The sequence below is a fragment of the Lygodium microphyllum genome, chromosome 6, assembly GCF_053477565.2.
Source record: "Lygodium microphyllum isolate KBCC chromosome 6, Lygodium_microphyllum_v1.1.10, whole genome shotgun sequence".
In the NCBI taxonomy this organism is placed as follows: domain Eukaryota; kingdom Viridiplantae; phylum Streptophyta; class Polypodiopsida; order Schizaeales; family Lygodiaceae; genus Lygodium; species Lygodium microphyllum.
In genome coordinates this window covers 27,141,391-27,162,732 of record NC_141140.1, presented here as the reverse complement: position 1 = coordinate 27,162,732, position 21,342 = coordinate 27,141,391, and the positions used below count along the sequence as shown (strand labels likewise).

General features: G+C 38.0%; 1 pseudogene; it reads right to left on the bottom strand.

Moving 5' to 3' along the window:
• Positions 1-20,038: 20,038 nt before the first annotated feature.
• LOC148034407 (MFS-type transporter clz9-like) lies at positions 20,039-20,684 on the bottom strand (annotated as a pseudogene).
• Between the last annotated feature and the right edge of the window lie 658 nt (positions 20,685-21,342).

Sequence of the window (21,342 nt, the reverse complement as noted above, 5' to 3'; positions counted from 1 at the left end):
AATGCCTCTTATTTGAATACTTGATCTTGAAACAACAAACCAAAAGAATCAATAAGGTGGAAAATAGTAAAGGAGCTAGAGAGTCTCATTATCTTATGGATCTTTTAACGAGAAAGGGGATATAAACATTTCCATTGACTCCAATAGTTGGAGATACCTTTTCAAAAATAATGAAAAAAACCTAAATGAATCGTTTCTTAGCACCATGTCATGTACATATTGGAGTATGAAATCCCATTCTATTTTTCATAAGCTTTATCAAAGTCAATTCTAGCGAAAGCATTGACTTGATTAGTCTTTTGGTGTAGCTCCAACCCTTCCCACATCCTACTAATGTCCTCTAAAATGTCTCTCCATTTTATAAACCCTTTTTGTTATTTTTGATTTACTTATTATAAGTGAAAGGAAAGCCTTTTAGCTATAGCCTTAGTAAAGCATTTATAAGCAATATTCAAGGTGAATGAACTTCATAATCCCTTCAAGGAAGGGCCACATATATGACTAACTCTTCCACAATATGAGGGAGGGATTAACATGCCCTTGAAAACTTGGAAAATTTTGTCGGGAAGGCAATTTAATCTAGGAAATTGCCTTTGGCTAGGGCCATACTAATGTCTTCTAGCTCCACCTTAGTGATATCACCATCTAAGAGCTTGGATACCTGAAGAATGACAACTTTCTTCTTGCAAAATTGGCAATCCTAGTGCTAGCACTAGTCTTCTTTAGGCATGTGAAGGAGGGCAAGGGGCTTGAGAATGAACAAAGAAACAAAAGCAAAAGAATAAAAACTATTGAATATTGTGAAGAATGAATAATGATAGAGATAACATAAACACCCAAAGAACGAAGAAAAGGGTAATGGAATTTGTAACTCAAGACACGACATGTGCCATGCAAGCGACACAAGGGTTGACATCTGTAATGATCATGAGTACCTCCCTCCTGCCCTCCATGTGTGTGTGTGTGTGTGTGTGTGTGTGTGTGTGTGTGTGTGTGTGTGTGTGTGTGTGTGTGTGTGTGTGTGTGTGTGTGTGTGTGTGTGTGTGTGTGATTCAATACAATAAGAGTGGAATAGGAATGGAACATATTTAGACTACAGGACAAGACTTGAGATAAAAAATATATCCTTAAATGATCCTCCCAACTACCCATACAAGTATCCAAATAAGAATTTAATAAGTGTTCCATGAAATGTACATGACTAACACCCTCTTGCAGATTATAGGCAATTGGTATAGGAAAATATAGAATGATGGGAACATATCAACCCCCATAGAGAGCACCACCATGTTGGCACACCAAGGATACAATGAAAATAAGTGTGTAACTTCACTTTTAGGCACCTTGGTTCCATCTTGTTATCCTCATTTAGTTTTTGTTTCTTTGGGCGTTGAGATTATACTTACCTCAATTGATCGCAATGGCAACAAGAGACTTCCTCCCTAGTTTGCAACATTCCATGGCCTCTATCCCATCCAATGATCATCAATGAAATCGATTTATACTAAAAATGCATTACCTCTTTGTTGTAAGAGATGTAGGAAATCATATACATTTCTTCTTCTAACAATTCCTCTACATGGTGGGTTGAAACATCAATTGGTGGGTGAGTGATTATGGGATTGGGTAGCCTATGTTATTCAAGGGCTATGCAATGTCCTAGATAGGCAATCCTTAGTTGAAGAACTTGTCTCCTCATGCAAATTGAGAAAGTACTTGGCATCATTTGGTAATCAAATTGACAATCAATAAAAATCCTATAGAAAATTCAAGAAGGCCTATGAGCATTGTAAATTCATAGATTTTAGAGAAAATAAGGGTGAACACCCATATGAAAAATCATTAAGTATTTAAATTTTGAATCGATGAAAAAAATCTCATTTTGTTGTGTGCAATGTTGGAGTTCATTGCTTTTTGATATCAGTGAGCTTGAGTGAGAGTGAGGAAGTGAAAGAGGATAGGTTTCTTCTTCCATCTATTCTTTTGTTTTGGCTTCCTTCTTCTTCTTTTCTTCCCTATCTCTCTCTTTCTCTTCACAAAGTTATAGAATGAGAAGGGAGCTATGGAGCAACTGGAGTATCAAAAGCAAACATCCTTGAATTGTCTATCCCTATGGGCATTCGCTATGACAATCAACAAGTCACAGGGACAGACTATCCATTGTTGGGGTTTATCTAAAGGCACCAATATTTACACATGGTAAGTTGTATGTTGCATTTTCAAGGCAAGGTGTGGTTATTGATGACCATGTAGGGACACTAGTTTTACATATATGTGAATTGCTCTCTATGCCATGTTTAGTTGGCATATACGCTCTTGAAAGTAAATTATTTTTTATATTTTACTATTTATTTAATTTTTACTTGTTATTTAACTTTTGCAAATGCATACCCTAGAATGACACTTTTACTTAGCTTTTGACTATCAAAAGGAGCTATAGTGCACATTGCACACAGTACCAGTGATGATATCAAAAGAAAGACACTTGCAAGGGTCATCAAGTGTTTATACGATGATGTTAATATTGACATCAAGCTCCCAGTTTTTATTGAAGCTGTACACTGTGGATACACAGTTTTTGGGTGTATATGTATGAGGTTGACCATAAGAATAGATTTCAATGCTCTCATACTGATAAGATACCGAGGCATTGGTTTAAGTATGGATTTAAAGATTTGGGTTGTTTTGTGATACTGCATCAATATTTGTCAATACCTACTGAATGATTCACAAATGTTTGACCAAATATTATTATTGTTGGAATGAAATGGTCTTTGCAAGTTGTTCCATATACTTATATTGTGATTTTTGTTCCAATGCAGGTGGTAAAAACATGTAGGACTATTGCATCACCCATGCAATTACCAATGGAAACTGTGGGATCATTCCTTACTTCACCTTCATATGTTTAGGTCAAGGAGGAAGATTTTGTTAATGATTCCTCAGAGAAGAGGGAGCTTTCTTTCTATTAGGCATCTTGGAGACGGGTTTTTCTTGTTGGCATCCACCATTTTTCTATGGTGCTTGGAAACACTCAGGTGCCTTATACTTGGCCTTCGTGGCTTGCTAATGGAAGGTAGGATGTCTTATACCTTGCCATCATATCATGATCAATGGAAAGAGGCCAAATATATTGGAGCCTAGCTCTACTTTACCTGCGAGTGTCTTACTTGGATATAAGGATGATTCCTCAAAAAAGGAGAGCTTCATTTTGACTAGGTCTCTTATAGAAATTATTTTTGTATTGCTTGGTGTCTGTCTCAATTATGACCCATTTCAATATAATGTTGTTGTTTCTAAGTATCGCACGAAGCAAGCATGTAATTCATTACATTGATGTTGAGAGGAAAGTTTATAAGTATGGTGTATAAATGAGATTGTTTCTATGTCTGGCATTCTGTGTGACAAATTTTATAAACTACTTTTAGTTTTAAGTTTTGAGAGAGAGAGAGAGAGAGAGAGAGAGAGAGAGAGAGAGAGACGAGGAAGGGGAGAGGGAGTGACAGCAAGCATAGGTCTTCTTACGATCGTGTACATGTGAGATTGTATATAGCCTCATGTTTTTATTTGTGATAATTTAAGTAGTTAAACAAACTTTGAACAATCTCTTTCAGCTAATTGTAAAGGCCCAATTCTGCTTAGTTGAATATGTATAAAGATTGGGCTCTAGCTACTTGCTTTTTTTAGTTCATCAAAAGCAAGGGACTCTTTTGATGGTAGCTTTCCTAAAGAAATTGGGGGTAGGGTTTAAAGTTTCATGATTTAACATGTCATAAGTGAGAATTTGTGCATAATTTATAGTTTCTCTTATTAAAGCGCATAAGCATATTGCATTAGTGAAGCACATTTGACACACCAACACTAAGTTTTAATTAATTGCTAATTTATAATAAGAGAGAGAGAGAGAGAGAGAGAGAGAGAGAGAGAGGAGATGAGAGAAAATAAAATAAAACGAAAGGCAAAGGTGGAGAGGAGAAAAAAGATTTATAGAGAGAATTTGAAAGAAAAGAGAGAGAGAAAGAGAGAAATAAGACATTTCCTAAGGAAATTCTTTTTGTAGTGCTTAGTCTTTGTTTCAATTATGACCCATTTCTATATAACATTGTTGTTTCTAAATATCACGCAAAATAAGCATAAGTATGGTGCATAAGAAAAATTATTTTTATGTTTGGCGATTTGTATTATAGATTTTATAAACTACTTTTAGTTTTAAGTTTGGAGAGAGAGAGAGAGAGAGAGAGAGAGAGAGAGAGAGAGGGTAAGGAGATGAGCAAAAATAAAATAAAACAAAAAGCAAAGATGGAGAGAGAAAAAAAGATGATTTGTAAAGAGAATTGGGGAAAGAGAGAGAGAGAGAGAGAGCAAGAAAAATAAAACTTCATAAAAATGGAGAGGGAAAACAAGAGAGAAAGTAGAAATGGATTATGGCACGACAACTTTGCATGCCGCTTCATTGTGAAGCGATGAGAGCATTACCAAGTTGCCATCACATATATAAGGGCATGGTAGCATCAATTAAATTGTCATGTAAAAGCTCTGTAAAGTGCATTCTTGCTTGGGAGTCTTTAGGACCATACATCACATACACGCATACATAGAAGCTTTAAATTGCAAGATAAGCTAGTGCTTATGAATCATGCAACGAATTTACCATGCCCTATGTATATATCAAAGATCACAATGCCTGTGGATTAGACTCCACAACCCAACGTTTTTCAACCTTCCAAAAAACCAGCTTTGGTAATTTTGAAGCTAGCATTGTAACCTATAAAGAGCAACAAGTTAATATACCAGTGGCTTTCATAAGACAGAAGAGAAATAGACACGCAAATGGATCACAAGGACGCTCTTATATGAGATCAGAGATACAAAGACACAGCTAGCGTAGTTCTGGATGGAGTTTCTAGAAACTTGCTTCTGTAGTTGTTGGGAGAGAGATGCTAAGGCTAGTATGTATGGCTTGTGTGATCAGAGCTGTGGTAGCAGCAGCAGCAGCAGCAGCGACAGCTACTTCTTGGAGCTGGAGGGCTTGTTGGCCGCCGGGCCAGAAGCACCGAGGCGCTGGAGCCCCGCGCACAAGCTGCCACGTGGCACCGAGCCTCCGTAGGAGCTCATGAAGGTAGCGGCCCACGATTTGTGCTGGACGCCGGCGCGTCCGAAACCGACCGCGTGAACGGCAGAGGAGGCCGCAGCCTTCCACGCGCCTGCGCCGCGCGCACCAGCTGACCCCGAACCTCCTCCCTGCATCCTCCTCGTGCCTACGCCCGCACCAGCCGACCCCCAACCTCCACCTCCTCCCTTGGAGCTCCCTGGCTTTCCGCCGCCTCCCGCCTTCCCTCGTCCTGCTGATCCCGAACCTCCACCTCCTCCCTTGGAGCTCCCTGGCTTTCCGCCTCCTCCCGCCTTTCCTCGTCCTGCTGATCTCCCCCGTGCCTCTCCTCCTCCTGCAGCTGCCGCTGCCGCTGCCGCTCTTCCCATTGCCATTCGCTGTTTGCTTATGATCCAGTTGCTCCTCCTCCTCCTCCTCGGACTTCTCACTTTTGTAGGTTCCAAAATGCAGGCATCAATGGAGCTCATCGCTAGTTGCTTGCAAAGCTACGGAGCTCCTCGCTTTTGTAGGCTCTCGTGTGTGGAGCGTGCGCTCTACTCTCGACTCGAATATGAGTCATCACAAGTGGTTCGGGCGTATGCTTTACTCTCCAATATCAGTCATCGCAAGGGTAAAGGGGCCAATAAAGCTTGTCAGCTTAATGATCAAGGGGCTAATAAAGTGACTCCCCCCCCCCCCCCTCCCGCCCAAAAAGGAAACAAGGGGCTAATAAAGTGACTCTTCCCCCCTAAAGGAAACACACCCACCCCCATTGAGTGAGTGACAATTTCACAAAGTAGATGTGGCGCTAAAGGGGCTAATGGTGGAATACCTGACTTTACACACACTATTTCCCTAAGTTAAAAAATTTGGGCAGGTCACCTCATGGATAGATATGCCAAGTCACCCACATGATGGAGAAAAAGTAGACATGTGCTATTTTCTCCTTTTTTAAAAAAAATATTTTTAAAAACTATATGTGTTTTTTTGGGGGCACAACATAGCTCACTACTTCCCCTTCCATGTGTCAACTTTTCCCCAAATCTTGGATGGGGAAGAGGTAGTCAACAAGCTTCACTCTTGCATGGTTGTTGAACCACGCAAGACCAATGAGACAACACTCCCTCTACATGTCCGAAAAACTCTCTCTCTCTCTCTCTCTCTCTCTCTCTCTCTCTCTCTCTCTCTCTCTCTTGTTAATGATGATCTCCCCCTATCTCTCTTGCAACGAGTGCAATCACTCTTGAGAGAGACAAACATGGTGTCGACCTTTTAAGCATGCCTTCTGTGGGTGTCTATCGTTTGTTGTTGCCTCATTGTGGCTTGAATAGTTGTCACCCATTTGCTGGGGCTCAACATGATGCCCACCAAGTCAAAGGTGATTGATCAGATGCACAACTGGAACACATGGAAGAATTTTGTCACAACACTCTTGTTGGAAAGGCGTTCCAGTCGAATAACCCCACTTTGATTTAGAGCCCTAGATGCACCTCCCTTGTTTGAAGAGCCTTTGTTAGAAGATATCGAATTGTGGATGGTCTACATTCAAAACAATTAGGTAGAGTTCTCTAATCTTCTTTCATCTAGGCTTAGGACTATTTAGGCATTCACATGCACATGGTCAACAAGATTGGGCTTTGTGTTTCTGCATTGGATGATGAGCGTAACTTGGTACTGAAGGGTTTACATTAGACTCACATGCAGATGCTTGAGATGACTTATTTGCTTTCTGAATATTGGATAATTTGTCATGTAGTCTAGGGGTGATTATCATATGAATGTGTGCATTCTTCCAATCTCAACTCATGGGACAAATTCAACAAATGTGGCCATGTGTGGATTGAAATTTGTGGCAGTTGGTACAAATGACAAAGGCAATGTGAACATCGAAGAGCTTAGGAAAGCTGTTGAAGCCAACAAAGAGAACCTCTTAGCAGTAATGGTGCGTTCAATGGATGAGGCCCACTTGAAATGATTTGCTTATTGCTCCTTATATTATTGGCAATCTCTAGAGGATCATGTTTGTGAGTTTTTATTGAATTTGTTTGGAGTTCATATTGAGTCACCCTACCAAATGGATAGCTTTAATTGCCTGCCATTCTTTTGTCAAACTGTCGATATCTAGCTATGTACTACCCAGAATTCAGTAGAAACTCATTGCATTTATATCCAAATCACATATCCTTTAATGCACAGTGTATATGAGGATGGCATAGATAAGATATGTGACATAATTCATAAGAATGGTATGTAAGTATACATGGATGGGGTAAATATGAATGCTTAGGTATGAAGCCAACATTTCAGTTGTAGTTGGGTCACCTCCATCAGCTACATAATGACAATAAATGGTAACCTGAAGGTGGTTGTGTATGCTGCATCAGGTCACTGTCTAACGAGTCTGGGGCGTATTGGTGCGGATGTATGCCATTTAAAATAGCACAAGACTTTCTACATGCCCCATGGAGGTGGTGGTCCAGGCATGGGTTCCATTGCCGTGAAAAAACATATTGCTCTTTTCTTATCATCTCATCTTGTGGTAAGTGTCTTCTATTGATAACCTTTCAAGTTATTATCTATGTTGTAAAGATAGACTTGCAATGTGAATCTTGTATCCAAATTGACAACTATGTCCTGTGTGTGGGCCAAATCTCATAACTATTAAAAAACTTGAGATTTGCTCTATTGTGTTAAGTGTTAGTTTGAAATGAGAAAATACTAGTTGTACGAGAGTTCTTCATTTCTAGCTTGAGGATAGCACTTCACGAAAGATGGGCATTAGGGGAGTTTTGAGGTCTGAAAATGCCCTGTAAGAGATCCTAGAGAGAGAAAGCAATTTAAGAAATAAAATCATTTTGTAGAATTTTTAAAAGGTTTATATTTTGGCAAGTTAAAATATCAAAATTCGTTAATAAGTCATTGTCGTGATATTCTCGTGGTCACATCAAACCTAGAAATCTAGGTCGCCATAAAGTTGGCAAGGTTGTCATAATGAAGATCTTACCTCTCCTCATTAAAGTGAAAAGTAATATTCAATTTGAATTTTGGTGCATACTCGATTGCCTCTCTCCATCGTTTCTCTCTTGTTTTTTTCTCCTCCTTAGTAGTCTCTTCTTTGTTATCGTTCTTGCTTCTAATCATATCCTTAGCTACGGATCAATCACCCAATGATCTCTGTAACTCAGCTATGGATCAATCATCCAATGATCTATGTAGCTCTCATAAAAGACCTCTCTATCATCTTCATATTGAGTTGGATAGTGAGTATGAACCAATAAGAAAGAGAACAAAATCTATCACGGTTACAAAGTCTATGAAACAAATACTGAGGTTTGAAGGAAAGAAGAATATTGATCTTTGGTTAGATGGAAAGCTATATCCCAAAGATCCTAGCAGAAATAACACTCCTCCTTTCTATAATAGCTCATCATTAATGAGGTTTATTGGTGATGGCTACAATGGATTTTTAGGTTATACACTTAACCTTGTTGTAGAAAAGGATATCCTTGAACTAGAGAATCATATTTTGATGAAACACAATATAGAGTTGTTGCAGAAGCTAGAGGATTGTCAACAAAAAATTCATTCATTGGAAAAGCGTATCAAAGCTTATCAACGAAAGCAAACTTTATTAGGCCTTCGAAATCGACAAAGAGCTCTTAAAAATATTGATAATCTCAAACAAAGAGGAGGAGGCTGTGGTAAAAGAATCCAAACAGCAAGGTATATTTTTTTTCACTTGAAAAATCTTAAATATGGCTTTATTTAAATTACTTGCATTGATTTGTGATGTTAATTTTGCTTAGATCTCTTCTACAACCAAATACAAGTGAAAGAGATTCTTTAAAAGCAGCTCAGTTTTATTATCATCTTCTTCCTTCAATAGTTTCAAAGGATATTTTGGAGAAGAAGAAATTTCAAAAGGCAAAGAAACAATGCTTGGAGTCATTTGTAAAGGATCATTATTTGGATTCTGAGTTAGTACAGAAGACACTGGATAGTATTGGTATCAGTCAAGATGCTTATATGCAACTTTTCTAGCTTTTACAATCAAATATGAAGCAAGGACAGGTACGCAATTGCATACTTCCGAAGCCATTTGTGGTTAGGACTATCAGACAGAGAGTTAATAACAAAGTGATGGGGATTCTAGGTGAGCCTTTTCATATCAAGGCTAGCTTCAAGGGCAAGAAAAAGGAGGTTACATTCAATGAATTTAACAATATTTTCCTTAACTTGCCCACCCTACAATGCTTAATGATCAAATTTTATGACTTGTAGAGGCACAGGGAGTGGCTAGATTTGTGATTAAACTTGATGAAAGTGAGATTCTGAAATGAAAAAAATTGGAGAGAGTCTCTATCACCTTGATGAATAGAGCACTTTCATCAGGTCATTGCAATCACTCAACATCATTTAGTATTCAATCTGAATATAATATCTAGTGGCTAGGAGCATTTGAGGTAGATACTGAAAATTTTGATATATTATATTGGGTTTTTCATCAAACATCAATACCTAATGTTATTCAAAGGCAACAAGCAGGAGAAGAGCTATTTGTTGAAGGATTTGGGAACTACAGGATTGAGTGGCACATAGCCGGTGACCTAAAGACACTCAAATGTATGTATAATGTATCAAAGGGAGCCAACTCGAGATCTCCTTGCTTATACTGCATGTCACCAGCTGCAGAGTTAAACTCAAGCAATTGGAATAGAGCTCCCTCTAGGCACAATAAGGATCCACAATTTAAACCAGTCTTGGACATTCCTTTAGTGAATGCCCATATTTGTACACTTCATGCACTTTGCAGGATAATTGAAAAGCTTGTTCATCTCTATATAGGATTTGCATGGAAGCTGAAGCCGTTATCAACTAGAACAGATGCTATAACAAAGGTTGAAAAAGTTCTCTTTGCAATTGGTTTGCATGGTGGCAATGTTGTTATTGAACCAGATCTTCAGAAGTTTAAGGATGGTAATTGTGTCCCAAAAAAACCATCTATTGGTGGAGTGAAGGCTAGAAGGTTTCTAGGCTTTCATGGGAGACTTGGCAATATAAACTCGAGAAATGGTGGCTCAACTATTAAATTTAATCAGTGGAAATCCCTACATAATGTAGTTAAGGATCACACTGATAATGGACAAGCTCGGAATAGAAAAGCTAAAGTTTGGGAAACACTACACAAAGTGTTTTTTTATTGTGATAAGACTGAATGGAATGATGATGATCTCAAAGACTTAAAAAACCAATTGAACCTTTTCAAAAAGGCGATGACAGAAGCTTGGGGTGATCAACACTTTACTCACTATATGGTAAGAAGTTTGTATATGTTTGTTTCTTCATTGTCGAACTCATATAATGTTTTTTAATAACTTTCTTTATTTGTTGACTATGCAACATATTCTATACAATCATGCTCCATACTTTATTAAACAATATGGATCTCTATCTATCTGGTCAACCCAAGGTATGGAAAAATCACATTATCAAGCAAGAACAAAATATTTCAGACACACAAGACATGGAGGTGGAAGACACAAAGCCAACAATTTATTAGAGGTCTTTCAATGGTTCTATCGACAAATTTGGCATAAATTCAAGCTTAAAGATACAACCACATCAAGCAATACATCATCTTTAGCAAGGACTATACAAATTGTTACCCAAAGAAGAAAATATAGATATTTAAATTCTTGCGCAAAGCAAAGATTTACAGAATGGTTACAAACCAAACAAAGAGTTGTGAAAAGATGGGTTTCAAGAAACCCTTAATCTTTGGCATCTTCTAGTCTGATTGTGTTGCAGAAGAGTCCTTAGTTTCAGGGACCTCGATAAGGCCTCCAGAGGAGTCCTTAGTTTCAGGCACCTCAATAGGGCCTTTAGAGGAGTCCTTGGTTTCAGGTAGCTCGACAGGGCCTCTAGAGGAATCTTTTGTTTCATCCCACTCAATAAGACCTCTGTATTTCAAAAACTCCTGTTTCCAATAGCCTAGAAGAAGCTTCAAATTCTTACTATCTCCTACATAAGAGAGCAAATAGGAGCCAAGAACTCCAAAATATCCAACTCTAGATCCACTGTATCCAGGCATGAAGCCAAAAACTCTTGTGTCTTCTTCCTTCTCCACTAAAATGATCTTGTCCAAACTTCTGCTGAAAACTTGAGATCCAATTACCTTTGAGATAGCTCTCAAAGCCATCATTGGTAGACTTGGAGAGCTTGACAATCTACTATGATATATTACAATTGTTTGATTGTTTAAGTTTCCAATATAATGGCCAAGGCTTTGATTTTTTCCAAGCTTCATTGGCCTAGAGCCCTTGGCCCTTCCAAGAAAGTTATCCAGATCTTCAATCTCAATCTACACAACAAACCACAACAGTATAAGATATAAGATATTTATCTATAATGCATAATAAAGTCTAACATAAACTCAATGGGTAACTTCGAATTATATTTCATACCTTAGGATGTTTGTCTTCTTCGAGAAGACTATCATCATAAAGATTTATTGAACTCTTGGATTTCTCATCTGATGGAGACTTCAATCTCTCTTCATACCCTACATCATCAATATGAAGTTTCTTCTGGACCTGCAAGAACTCTTCTTCTGTAGGTAGCCCCCCCTTTTCGTATTCTACGATCTGATTAATACATGTATGTAAGGCTATAGAGATGTCTTGGAAATTCTCTCCCTCAACATCAAGACTTGCTAGTGGTTGTTGTTCATAACCTATAAAATTCATGTCATTTTTGCCCCAACCTGCAAGGATTGCTAAACAATAATTTTCTCTAAGATAAAAAAGATGTTGAATATCATTTAGCAACACATATCTCTTCTTGTTGATAAGATAAGTGGGAACACATGCAAGAGGACCTTCTTCATCAACCTGTGCACTTGGCTCGATCTCCTTTTCTTCCACCATTGTGATATTGTCACTCTTGAACAAACCTACATCAAAACCTTGGACAAGTTGATTCTCAATATCTTATTGGAACATCTCCTCCTCTTGGACCTCCTTATCCATACTTGCAATATCCTCTAGCTTTCCCTGTTGGTCTATATCTAGAGAAGAATTTTCCTTGTACTGAAGATACACAATAAATTCAACGTCCTTGTGGATCAGAAGGCATTGGTGTTGATACATGTGGAAAGGGCAACATGTTTCTCTCTTTCTGAATTCCTCATCAATGAGGTTGAACCTGCCTAGCAAAGTTGACCTGGATGTACTGGTGGCTCCCATGACATCACTATAATGAACAAATCCATTGACTTCCAAACCTTGCACATGTCTATCATAAAAATATTTGTACTCCTTAAGTTTATCTTCAAGATCCTTCAATAACTCCTTCAAATCAAAAGGAACATTGAAAATTTCCATGATATAGCTAAACTTGGAAGAATTTCTAGTGGTGTGTAAGAAATCAAAGAGCCTATCATCAGAAGTCTCCATTAGCTCCTCCTCATCCATTCCTTCCAGAGATAGCTTTCTCTTTGTCATCTTGACCAACAAAAGATTTATCCCTGAAAACAAAGCAGAATGGCAACAATGTCCAATAAAACAAGATGGAACCATGGAAAGAGGCCCCGAAATTGCATTTTTCAAGACAAAAAATCAAAAAAGGAGAACTTTTTAATTGACTGGTGAAACGCAAAAACAAGGTGTTCAAGGAAAATGCCGATGAAGAAATTGCGTTTCACCAGACACTACTTGAAGACGAAAATTATTTGAAGATCTCACTGGTGAAACGCGATAGTTAGCAAAATACCACTAACCAGAGACATTATTTTGCGTTTCACCGGTCAAAAGATGCAAAACAAGAAGAGAAACATGAACTATGAATTAATTCTATTAAAACAAAAAAATTTATGATAAAATCCTTTCTAGAAGTGCTATGCTCCTTTTAAAAGATACAAAGCACATAACATCTGTAATTTTCAAGTGTTATTAAAAATTCTTTCTATATTAATCAAGTTGATTTTGTTCAAATACTTGTAATAGCAAAATTGTGTTACCTATCAGAAATTGTTGAACTGCTCTTCAAACAGGAAGTATGGACCTTGAAGGGAAGTCGAAACAAAATTTCGGGAGAAAGGAAAACAATATCGGAGAGAATGGCTTAGAATACGTGCACACGTGTCTCACTTAACACACCGTATCAAATTTCTTAGAAGACGTGCGCACTCCCTTTTTTCGAGAATACGTCCCACGCGTTTTACTTAACACTTCGCCAAGCAATGCATTTACCATCGAAATCCCCCAATAAAGGAAAGCAACGGCTAAATTCATTTCATATTTTTATGGTCATGGAGCACATTTTTGTGGTCATGTAGTAGGGTCTTCGAGCACATTTTCGTGATAATGCTGTGGTTGTGAAGAACGTATTCATGTTTCACCAAACCTATTGACAAAATTGGTTCTAAACGGATTTTTCCTAGCAAAGCGCCAAAGAAGGTATGGTTTTCTGCATCCTCCTTCTCAATGCCTAGGCATCCATTCAATGCATTTTTTTGATACTTTTCCTTAATTTTTTATATTATTATGAGCTTATGAGCACTATAAATGAATTTTTTCCATAGTGTGAGCATTCCTTAATGTTGTGGAGATTTAAGGCAATCCTTCAAACTTTTTCTTTAATGTTGTGGATATTTTAGGTAATTTTAATAGCATTCCTTAGATTAAAGCTTTGTTTTTCTTTGTTTTGTTGATTACTTTGCTATTTATGTATTGTCCGGTGAAACGCGAAAACAACATGCTGCAAGGAGGCCTCTTGTCTGAAACTCGTGTTTCACTGGACACACTGGACAAGAAGTCCAGTGAAATACGAAAACAACATGCTGCAAGGAGGTGCCTTGTCTAAAACTCGTGTTTCATTGGACACACTGGACAAGAAGTCCGTTGAAACGCGAAAACAACATGCTGCACGGAGGCCTCTTGTTTGAAACTCGTGTTTCACTGGACACACTGGACAGGAAGTAACATCTCTTTTTTTGGGCAGATGCCTAGGACTAAAGCAACAGCAAGGAAGGGGAAGATTGATCCTAGGGGTTTAACATCAAAGATTCATGAATCTTCAAAGCCTCCAAAGCTCTCTAGAAAGTCAAAGCCAAAGAGAAAGTTTCCTCAGAATATCAGGTGCCTAAGGGAGATTAGGAAGGCAATAAAGGCTCTTGACAATGCAATTCCAAAGTTGTATTTTCAGAGGCTTGTCAGGGAGATTTGTGATAAATATAGTTTGGATAGTTTCAGATGGACAAGAACAGCCCTTAATTGTATACAAGAAGCCACAGAGGATTTTTTAGTTGAGTTTTTTCAAGAGGCCTATATTTGTGATGCTCATGCTCATAGGCTCACACTCATGGACATGGTAATTCTTAGGAGGCTAAGATATAGATTTTCAAAGGTCCTTGAGCCAATTCCCCTCATTGATGAGAAGACATTTAATATCCTTAATGTGCCCCCAGCTAGGAGAAAGAAAGAAGATTCTGGTCCCAAGGTTGAGGATATCACCCATGAGAGGGATACAAGGCAACATGAAAAAGAGGAGAAAGCTAAAGAGGAACATGCAGATAAATGGAGAGAGTATGGGAGGCAAAGGGCTGAAGAAAGGGAAGCAGAGCAACTAGAGTTCTTTGAAAATGAGCTGGCCACCCCTCTTGAAGTAGCTAATCCAAAAGGATTCAATGTGTTTTGTTTCTTACCTGGTGACTTAGGTAAAAGAACTGAGATTATCTCCTTTGATGCTACATGTGTTCAGATTCTTAAAGATAAAAGAAGAGAAATAAATGTCAGTATTATTCTTGTTGGCCTAAGGTATATCCACCCGTAATTACTTCTACTTTTTGATATTTTTTTAACAATAAGATTTTTCTTGTTTATACTCACTATTTCTATGCCTTTTCTAGGTGTGTAATGCATGAGTTTCCTTTGGATATGCAACAAAAAATTGAGGGTCTTGATCCATCTATCTCATTCTTTATGAGGAACGAGCTTGATACAAGTTTTGTTGAGCAGTGGTTCAATCTGATCGACTTTGATACTTTGGAGCTCCTTATAATTCCATATAATGAAAAGTAAGTGATTCAATATTCTATTAGAGTTTTTGAGATTTTATCATACTAATTTGTTGTGATATGATTGCTTTCAGTTCTCATTGGAGCTTGATTGCAATAGACTGTGTGGATAAGCAATGTTTTTTAATCAACTCTATGAAAGGAAGCCATGGAAATGCTAAATTGTAAGTTATATTATCCAAGGGCTCCTTGATATTTCAAATTTTTTTTTGTAAGTACTCTAAATTTCAATATATTCTATATATAGAGGTGCAAAAAGATTAATTGAAGAGCTAGAGAAAAGACCCCCTATGCCGTCTGATTTACTTGCAACAATGCAATATAGACAAGTTGCGGTAAGTTATTGATTAAAATAATTGAAACATAAGTTTATTCTATGAACTACCATCCGTCCTCTTTATAGTTTTACTTTGTGTTGGTGGTTGCAGTGTCCTCATCGGGACGATAGCCATTCTTGTGGTGGCTGGAGGGTGATTGCAAATGCTAGAAGAATGGTTAACTTTGTTTATCTTAATGATGATAAACATGTAAAGGTAATATGAAAGATGCTAAACTTTAAGATAGATATTCATTGCAAATAGTCCATTGATGATAAAAATATAGTCTATTGTAAGAACAATAATGAACTAAAACTCTTTATTCTATAAATGTTTGACAGTTTTCGAAGGATTGCTATGCATCTGAGCATGTTTGGTATATCAGAGCAAAGCTCTTGAAGTATATAATGGTCAATTGTATACAACCAACAATAGAGATTGGTGGGAATTTGCACCATGAAGGAGATGCGGTGCCTATAACCATGGAAGGTGAAGCCACAACTTCAACACCTTTACCCACACCTTCTATACCCAAGACATCAAAGAAAGGCAAAAGGACTCCTAGAAAGGATAGTTCTCCAAAAAAGAAATAGCTTTTCCATATCGCCTTGTAAGCCTTCATATATAGAAATTTTCCCTTCATCCCTTGTATATCTCATAGAGATGGCAGATAGACATCTGCTACAAAATTTGTACATATATTTTATATTGATAGTAAAGATATCTTTTCTTGAATGTCCTTGCAGTGTATATTATTTTCTCTCCTTTTCGATATCTGCAAAAAATAAATTACAAATGTTTGTCAGTTAGGAAGTGAGATCTTGATATACATCTAAGTAGATATAATATGATGTAAAAACTTACTCGTTTCTTGTCAAGTTGGAATACAAAGGAGCATGGTAGTTCAATGTCTTCATTTTGTAAATCTATCCTCACTTGATGTAGCATACATGATTTTCTGATCTTTAAGATTACAATAATATCCTCGTTGAACCAAATATCAAGATCCACTATAGGATCTTTGCTGAAATCATTAAGATTCTGGTATAAAGCAACTAGACTACTACCAACAAAATGCCATCGACTATAGTAAAAGCTAAGGATAAAATTTTGAGTAGCAATCATATATTTACAAGCTATAGAGTCTTGATCTATCTTACATATAATTTTTCCTTCTGTCCTTGTATCCCATCCTTCATCAACAAATTGTATGATATGATCATATGTTAGTCTCTTCACTGAAAGCATGGTTTTTGTTATTCTTATCTCCATATTAGAGAAGAAATCAATAAATATATTAATAGGCATAAACAAAGTAACTTTGCTTAGCCTACTTGAGATATTAGATTTTAGTGCTTTTTGGATCTCAGAAAATATATTACATCTATAGCCCTCACTAGCTGGACTTGGCAAAGGCTACTCAAAGCTTGAAAAATCTGGCCAAGGAAGGAGGTTTATTGATCCCCATTGGCAACGCCGCATAGGAATAACATAAGAATGGTCATAAAAGAATATTCCATTCTCTGCAAGCTCTATCTTCTTTCTGCCTCTATACATTTCTTCTCCAATTGAACCATGTATAACATCAATAATAGACTCCACTGGTTGCCATTCCTCAAGATTAGAGGGATAGATATCTACAAGACAAACAAATATTATAATGGAAAAACCTAAACCATGTTTAAGAAAGGAAAAACTTTAAGAATCAAATTCTTACAATTTGGTCAATGCATTGGAAGCTTTGAAGATCCAGGTTTCAAACACAGCTCTCTATGCATGAACACATGTTGCACTAGTACCTCTTTGATGCTATTATTATTTGCTCCAAGCTTAAAATCTCGGATTCTGCCCTTCCAAGTAGAGATAAACAAGCTCTCATGTCTTTGCCTTTTTCCACGTTTTGCTTGTTGTATGGTGATCCAACTACCTTTGCTAATGATAGTAGGAATCCATCTTCCATTAGTTTGGAATGAGTTAAAACACTGATATGGATGTGATTTGGGAGCTTGGACGCCTTGTTGAAGGTCGAATTTGTGTATCCATGGTAGAAGAGAGAGAGACATGCACAGAGAGAGAGAGAGAGAGAGAGAGAGAGAGAGAGAGAGAGAGAGAGAGAGGACTAGGCTACCATAATGGAGGGAAAAACAATAGAGGAATAAAAGAAAGGAGGGAAAAAACTGAGCACCATGCTTTTCACTAATTTGAATTTTGATTATATCAGTCATTATCATTAATCTAGAAACATCATTAAATAAAAGTAGCCGAGACTCTATGCCATTAATGCAAAAGATGTCATAATCACGTATATAAGAGACTAAAAATAGATAATAAAAATACAAATTCATAATATTATTATATTTTTATGTTTTTGTAAAATGATTTTTTAATTTTTTTAAAATAGAAGTTCCATTACAGAGGCTTTGCTCTTATTGGTCTAGAGCACTCTCTCTCCACATCCTAAAAGGCATTTTTGAGACCTCAAAACTCCCCTAATGAAAGGAAAGAAGCATGGACGAAATGTCTAATTGAACTCAAACACCTCTCAGAAACTCGCCTCCTAGCTACCCATGCACTCATATGCGAGAAAGCACGATGCAAAAGCCGGTTTGACAAGCATGTCAAGCAGCATGACTTTGAACAAGGTGACTTAGTGCTCATATACTCCGTTAAGGGGCATAAACAGAAAATGAAGTTTAAAGGTCTAGGGCCCTTCAAGGTTCGTGTCATCAGCCAAACCGGTAATGTCGAACTCGAGACTTTGGAAGGCGAGGACGTAGGCTTCTTCAATGGCAGTCGCATCAAGCAGTATTATTCCCCGACGCACCCATTGCATGAACCACCTATGTTAGAACCACCGCGGCTAGCCACAATCATAGAGATTGATGAGGAAAATGAGGAAACTGTAGAACCTGTCTACCTCTGTATCACAATCACTACCAAGCAAACATGCATTGTCAAGACTTCAATGTCTTAACCCACGATCATTGGACCCATATTGGCAAACCACAACTACAGCCCACTGCCGCCAAACTGAGCCCATATGGGGGGCGATCATACTCACTCCTAGGGAAATGCAAGGCCTTCTGTGTTTTACATACAAGTTCTTCAGCTACTACATCTACATGAACATGAGAGATTTTGGCATTCAACAACTTAGGCAAAGATCTGAATTGTGTGAAAAACATAAGTATATGTATGAACTTTTGTTGGATGGATGCTATAGCTAGGGTGGATATGCATTTTGAATCTCACATGCTTAGTGGAGATGGTGGAGGCCCCAACCTTTGACTCATTCAAACTTCTACCCTTCATTGTATTTTGGGGGACTTTGGGAGCTACTTTGAATGTAAGTGAAGAATTGATGTCATGTCAGATTTGGGTACGTGGCAATTCAACAGTTCAGTTTTAGATTTTAAAACGTACACATGACTACTTAATATTGTAGCTTGATGTTGGCCTATTCATCCACAGATCAAGCTCGTTGAATTGAAGATATGGATGATCAAGCAACATAGAGAGGCTGCTTGCAGGTGAGATTCTTCTCACCAGTACCCTATGCCTTTTTTTGTTGCTAATTACTTTGCAAATCTTCCATTAAAGCAAACAACGGTAGTGAATGTAAATACAAATGGTTGGTAGCTATGCAAGCAAGGACAGACATTAGCTATAACAAATTACACCTTACATTCGATAGAAAATTTGTAGAGTGATTCCAAAAAGGGGTGCTATACAAGCACTAATAGGCTACTATCATGGTGTAGGATAGCATAGTAGATACAAAAAAAGGGATAGTAGGATAGTGTAGTGAAGCTATATGTGTTGCTAGTGATGGCTATCAAGGAAGTGATATATAATGTGTCAAGCTATCAGTGGCATGTTGTGCTCGTGTTTGTCAGAGCTTCTCTAGACGTGGCCCTTGTGCCATCCGATGGTGAGAGCCATCAATGTGCATTTGCAAAGTGTTCTCATCAAAACCTCCTGCACCCTCCCATAAGATTGCTCGAAGTCATGTCTCAACTACTAGTTCTTTAGCTTCCCATGCCCTTCTTGCAAGCTTTGCATGTCATTTTGCCTCTCTTTGTTGTTTGCATAGCTCTGTTGTCTACTACGAAATTATCTTTCCTCTTGTGCTCCTTCTCAATCCTTATCTCCTCCTTGGCCTTGGCAATCTCTTCTTGTTTCGCACACTTTGCCTTTAAGCTCTCAAAGTATTGGTCTGATGTCAAAATAATGCTGTTGGTATAATCCACAAATGCCTCCCTAGGACTAAAACCTCTATTGGCATCATCAAAAGGACTTGGGACTACAAGTTGCATAGGCTCAACAAGATTAGGCAATGCTTCGTTGATCCCCAATGATGTCAAGGCCTCTATGACCTGATCTTTTGCAAACTCTTCCATTGGTGTAGTGGGAACTTGTGGTGCAAGTTCTTCCGTCACCCCTTCATCACTTCCAATGACATTCATGTGTTGAGATGGCATCCCATTGAATTGTAGAGTAGTTGGATTAAGTGGCCATATCTCGGCAGCCCTAAAACAAACTATGATATTGCTTTCTCTACATGAAAGTTGGAATGCCTAAGTCACCCTTAGATGCTTGAATGCTTTGTGTCTGATACTGCTAAACTACACTTTCTTTATGAAAATTGATCTTCAATGATTCAAACATTGACACATCCAAAGGTCAAAGCTTATGAGACATGTGGGATGGAAATGTTATGATGTCTATACTCCATGAAGTTACAAGTAGCCTTCTCAACAACTGAAATAGAAACATGGCTGCCATGACCATCAAGAATAACCAAGTGCTTGCTTGCAAAGCCCATGGACTCATCAATACATTTATGGAAATGATCCAACCATGCATGGAACAACTCCCTTATCATCCAAGATTTCCTTTGCATGGCCATGGCAACTCCCTCTTCACAATCTTAGGTATAATGGCCACCAACACTTTTTCCTTTGAAGATGTAGTATCTAGGAATTGCATTGCCAGTAGCATTAACACAACATAAAACTATCATCCACTCCCTAGAGTTTGTGGTCATCCCATATACAACTCTCATGCCTTTTTGTGCAAGCACTCTCATGCCTTTATCTTTGGAGCCTTGGAATCTTTTCTCATCAGCATTCCAAATGTCGCTCGGTGAGTAATTGTGTTGCTCATAAAGGGTCTTCAAGTTCTCATGGAAAGTCTTTATTATTTTTGGTCAAAAATTAATGACGCTAGACTACTCCAAGGGTCCACTGACTTGAAACACCAAATCAGGATGCCGCTTGCAAAAGCATTCCCACCAACTCTTCCTAGGAATAGACTTGACTAAATATTGTATGCCTAGTTTGACATATTTTAGTGACCTTCAGCTTCATGTCAAGCACAGATACTCAATGGCATACATTAGAGCTATTTGGAGGTCAAAAGGAGGGCCTTGTAAGAAAATGGGTATTTGCATCATTATCTCTCTAGAAAAATACCGAAATCTTCATTTAACTAGCCACCTGAGAAAGTTAGTAACACCTTTTGTGGATAACGATGGCCCACACTGATGACTAGAAAATTTAAAGTCAGGAATCTTTAGGGAGTAAGAGCACTGTAAACTTTCAATGCCATATACTATGCCACCCCTCTACATTCAATGATCTATAGTTGGGAAAGTCCCACTTGACCTCTTTGCCCTACCCTCCACTAAACCCCTCTAATCCCTCCCGCCCTCCTGGCAATGGTGGTCTACTGAGATTTTCCCTTTGTTGGTAATAGAAGTCTACTGGGCTGTTGTTACCTCTATTAGCAATGGCGGACTCCCATGTCCATGTTGACAATGCCAAGTACCATCTTCATATTGACCTTGAACCTAGTTACGC